Below are 5,949 nucleotides of genomic sequence, written 5' to 3'. Positions count from 1 at the left end.
ATTCTAAAGTGGACTTAACTTGATCCATTCAGGAGAAATCTTGACCTAGGCCAGATTGTATCAATGGTCTACTTCAGAATCTGCCATCCAGTGGATTTGATTACAAGCTGGTCCAAGGGTTCTGCAATGCCCCCGTTTCTAGTCTCACCCAATGGTTTCCCCTTTAAACCTTCTAAAACCATGTATCCAGCAGCCCACAGCCTGAGCAGCTAGATCACAGGCTTTCTTGAATGAGCACATGCCTTGCATGAACGTACAGCAAGCCCCCTAGGACCAATCCATTGCTCCTGGAGGGAATTCACTGGGGCAACCACATTTCCTCCATACAATTCCCCCTTGGAGTTATGGGAAATCATCAAGCCCTGTCACTCCCAGAGGGACTTGCTTTATGTTCACTCAAGTCATGTGGCCCAAATAATTCCTGCAAGCTAGCTCTGGGCAGTCAAATACTTAAATTTTAGCTCTGCTCTAATATTTATCAAAATTGCAATTGGCATTCTTGGCTTTTAAATCTGTGAAGGAAAGGCTTTTGCAGAGCTAGTGAATTTAGCACTCAGCAAGTGAAAGAGGGCTGTCAGGAATGTGTGTGACCAACAACCAAGGGAGGGCAGGGCTATTGATGTGATCCTTGGAATGGGAATCAACATGCCTTTAGTTTCGTCTGTGATATGTTGGAGGGCATGAGCTAATAACTGGAGCCCTACATCTTTGGACAGATTTATGTAGGCATGTGCACCTACCCATCAAGGGTTGAGTCACACAGCTAGAAGTGGCAGGTCACCACAACCTGGCAACACATTCCCTGCCAATCTGTCAAAAGGAACTCTACACAGATATACAAATACACAGAGCAAAAAAAAAAGCAATATATTAGAAAGTGCTTCAAGAAAACAAAACCCAAATCACTACAGAAATGGGGGAAAGTTCCGTGAAACTAGAATCATATGCCTAACAAATAACTTAGGTATGTTTGTTCTGGTTTTTATAAAAAAGTTTTGTATCTCTTTCTAACATTCTGCAGGGGCGGACTGAGCTTCAGTTTTCTAATTACTTATTTAATTCAAAGCATTTTTATCTCACTTGCCTCCATTCCAAGAAGGGGTCTCAGAGTGGCTTATGAAGATCAATAACAAGGCTTCAAATCTCAAAGACACACCACAAAAGGAAGAGAGTTTGGAAGGAAGGAAGGGAGGGGGGAAGCAAACTCAGGCATTAGCCAAAAGTTGCTGGTCTCTCAGCGGCATTGATGGAGTGGTCCTGCTTACCTTCCTCTCCCACCACTTCTGATGGAATGGCTGCTGTCAGTTGACAGGTGAAGGAGGGAGGAAAATTCCTCTTCTATGAAGGATAAGTTCCAGAGCACCAGGGCCACAGCTGAAAAATCTCCCCTATCTGAAACACTCATCAATCTTAAATCAAGCGGGCCTCCAGGTTTGTCACATAGCAGGACTGGAGAACCGGTACAGCTGCATCTTCCATTTAATGAGTAAATAAAAATGTTAAAGGGTCAGAATCAATTGCTGGGTTGAGTTCTGGCAATCACAGCAGCAGCAGCTCAGGAGAAACTGCTATTTTCATAACTCAGGTTCTCTTCCAGAATGGCGTTTTGTTGCAGGTGTATTCTGCAACAGAATGCATTAATGGTAGATTTATCCTGCTTTATCAGTTGTTCTGTAATGTTGGGAAAGATGGAGGACACAAGGAGAAGGGGACGACAGAGGACCAGATGGTTGGATACTGTTCTCGAAGCTACCAGCATGAGTTTGACCAAACTGCGGGAGGCAGTGGAAGACAGGAGTGCCTGGTGTGCTCTGGTCCATGGGGTCACGAAGAGTCGGACACGACTAAACAACTAAACAACAACAACAATGATGATGCTCCAGTGCTACCACATTACTGCTATCTGGAGGGGCCCTAGCACAAGAGCAAGAGAAAAATATACCAAAATGTGCAGTATAAAAAGTTGCAGGATTGCAGGAGGAAGTTATGGGGCATGCACTGGTTGGAGATGAAGCAGTGTGATCACCCTGAAACAGTATTGAAAGTGGGATCACTCACACAGATTGTTGTTGCTGCTATTGCTGGAGTAAAGACTTCATTACTGATCTATGATAAACCCCACAGTATCTGCTAGGAAGTAGCTCCAGATCCTCCTACCTCTAGTTAGTATGGTTCTATTTTCTTATATTGATGTCAATTCAATTGCTCTACTCAGAGTACAGCCCAATGTCAATGGGCTTACTCTGAGAAGGACTAACACTGGCTCCAAGCCTCTGTGCATCACTTTCCTCCAAAAGAGTTGTTCCAAGTGGTTTACAAAGATAAAGCCTACGGTGATGCAATTGTGAAGACACAAATTGTTCCACTGGAAAGAGCAGCAAAAACACAAGAACGGAATGAGCTTCGCCCATGGACAATACCTGATGCAGCAACAGGGTCAAAGCTTGGTTAGAAAGGAATGGCTGAATACAAACAAGGAGGGAGACAACCAAACCTTTTGAGGTAGGGGGTTCCCCTGAATAGGGTTGGTTCCCCACTCCCATCTCCACACCATGTGTGTCTAGCCATGTAGCAAACTAGTCTAAATCTGAAAACAAACTATTATTTTCCCAGAATGAGCATGAAATGTGGAGATTTCTTTTCTTTGATGTTTTGGTTTTGCTTTCCTTTATCCTTTGAAGGCTGTGTGCTCAGTTGTTCTTTAAGGTTTTTTTATTACATGCTTAATAATACAAACATAACCAGCAACAGAAAATAAAAATCTAAACATTGTTTAGCTCTCTACAAAATATAACCTATTTTTAAAATGTCAGTGCATCCGAAGTGTGAACTGCTTAATTTGATCTTATGGTAATTTGCTCTTACGTTCAGTATGTAAAACGAAGAACATTAGCTCAAAGATGAGTGCATTTTTAAAGGCATAAACATTCTGTATAACATTAACTAAGAATACTGAATAAGACATTAGGTCTATGGCAGTGGTGTCCAAACTTTTTTCAAAGAGGGCCAGATTTGATGAAGTGAACATGTGTGAGGGCGGCCAAAGTTGTTGAGTTTTTTTAGGATTGAAGTTGTTGAGCTTTTTTTTAAGAATTGCTCCCCACAGAAATTGTTGGGTTTAACTTACATTTACACTTAGGTGTTGAGGAGACAGAAGAGAACAGTGACTGTGGTCAAACTTCAAAGAAACAAGCTCTCCATTATTATTGGCATCTCCTTTCCTGGGCTGCTTCAACTCCTGAGACTCTACAGCAGCCTTTGTCAACCTCTTGCCCCAGATGATGGAGACTACAACATGCAGCAGCAACAGCAACAGATAGCATGAGAGCTGAGGCATGATTTGATGAAGTGACCATTTTGCCTGACATTCTTAGAATCATTAAAATTAAATGCAAATTCTATGCAACGATTTTATGCAAAGTTTATTGCAAATGGCATACTTTTCATTTCATCACATGGATGACAAATCAATACAGGTGTTAAATCACTCTGAAGGCCAGATGAAAAATAAATCCAGAAAGTTGAAATATATGTCAGGAACATTGTAAAGTACATTACACAGTAATAAAGGTTGTCTGTCAACTTTTAAGTTCACAACATATGAACAGGAACATAATACCAGGTATACTTCTTGTGTCCAAATATATTTATACCTGATTTAGACAAACTGACATTAACTGAGATTTTACAATGTATTCATTTCAACTGAAAACAAAACAAAACATGCCTACACTAATACGAAGGGTGAAACTGAGATCTTCTGGACTGCAGCTGAGGGATTCCCCCCCCCTGCTTACACGCAAGTAGGAATAGGATTGGGGCTGCTCTAATGGGAAGGGAGGCATTGCTACATATTGGGTGTATAATTCAGCGGATGAACGTACAGGTTTATGGCCATACTGTAGTGTAGTGCTTATGCGACTGTGAATAAAAGGTGGCTGGGCTCATTGTCTCAGGGTTTGCGGGGGAAGAGGTGACAAAACTGATTTCCAATAAGTGCCCCCCCCTTTATTTCCATAATAAGTCCTTGAGTCTCTACTCTGAATAGTGACACCAGGGACCTAGAAGGTGCAGGGCTTGTCAGTCTAACCCCTGCACAGTCTCATCAGGGCTGACCTTAAGGCAATTGGAGCAATTGGGCCAAATTGGGCCCCGCATGCGGCTCCTAAGGGGGCCCCTGCACCAGGGCAATCTAGATGGATTTTATTTATATCTTTAAGATTTTGCAGACTTTGGCTGTGAACTGGGGCCCTACCCCCCAAAAAACAACAACAACAAGTTGCACCCCACCGCTTCAAATTGGGCCCCACTGGCTAGCCCTGAGACTCATAGTTGTTGGGCCTGAGTTGCCCTGCCCTTGCATGAAGTCTTGGGTTTGCAATTTTGGGAGAGGGGAGACTACCCACTGGGGAGCGGGCAGGCTGGTGAGGCCCCCTAGATTTAGAGGCCCTAGGCTTCAGCCTACTTAGCCTATACATAAATCCGGCACTGGGTCAAGACAGTAGCTGCCCTTCTGCCACCGCCATCACTGTTCTGAACGTGTACTATAGTATTTATTTATTTAGCCACACACACCCCTGGCCGACCAGATTGGTCAACCCAAGGAGTGACACAGCCAGGGACTCCCTAATGGCACAGGGGCTAGCCTGCTCATGACAAGCCTGCAAAAAGGAAATGGCTTTGGTGGACAGGTGCTTGGGGGGCGTAAGACATTGCTTTTTCAAAATTGCCCAGAGGGCCATTTGAAACCAGCCCAGGGGCCGCAAGTGGCCCCTGGGCCGGATTTTGGACATGCCTGGTTTATGGGTATTGGGGGTGAGGGAACAACCCCTCCTCCCCAAAATCCTAAATGTATTTCATTATTTTGATGTACAAAGAAGCACACGCATGCAACTAGTCAACAAGAGATTTGGGGTGATCTCTGAGACCACTCCCAATGAGAGTGGTTGCCAGACTCAGACTGTCTGATTTTTCTGGAACAGAGCCTCAACTTCTCTTCTATAATAGGGCAGGAGTAAGAAATGATTTGCTAATCTAGGAAGATGGGTGGTAACTCTTTGTTCCATTTTTTCCCTATGTTTTCATTTATAGTGCAATATATATAATTCAGATCACTACAAAAGAAGTCAAGTATGTTAACGAGATACATGAACACAAAGCATACATATTATTTTATATTATAATTTATTCATGTACAAAAAGTCAATTATGGTTTAAAGAGCATCATAAGCACTTATTAGGTGCCCTTGGCTACTGCTGTATTTTAAGGAGAACATAAAATTATATGCATGAAAATGATATATAAGGTTGGGCATTGCCTTGGAATTTTACATTCTTTAACCAACAAACTCTATTTTTCATTAATTTATTTGGTGCACTTCCTTGAATGTCTCTTTTATAATATGCAGGTTTTGCCAACAGTGCTATATCCCATACATTTTTATGCCATTGCACCTCAACCAGTTTATCTGATTTCCAATTTCTTGCTGTGACTAGTCTGACTGCAGTGATAATAGCTGTTGCAAGTTCCATATTTTCCTCTTTTACTATGCCTTTCAGATATCCCAATAAGGTATATTTTGGTGTTCAGATTATGCTGCTACCAAGAATTTCAGTTACAATCCTCATCACGTTTTGCCAAAAATAATATAATCTAAGGACAGCTTCTCTGTTTTCAGTAGTTGTCTCCTTGTGAATTATACATTTTCATTAAATGGTCTGATGCAATATACTATCAGTCTATCTGTCTATCTATGTTTGAAGAAACTTTCCTTCAAAGTTATAGGGATAATATTTGGCTGCATTTTTATTTTAATATTCATATTATTACACCTCTTTGTCACTAAGGCCCAAGTGTCCTAAGAAGAAGCTCCATTGAACTGAATGGAACTTTTTTCTGAGTAGGCATTTATGTGATTGCATTTTTAATCAGCTAAAAACGTGTTCCTA

The sequence above is a fragment of the Podarcis muralis genome, chromosome 10 (assembly GCF_964188315.1).
Source record: "Podarcis muralis chromosome 10, rPodMur119.hap1.1, whole genome shotgun sequence".
NCBI classification, from domain to species: Eukaryota; Metazoa; Chordata; class Lepidosauria; order Squamata; family Lacertidae; genus Podarcis; species Podarcis muralis.
Note: the sequence above shows the minus strand (reverse complement) of the source record.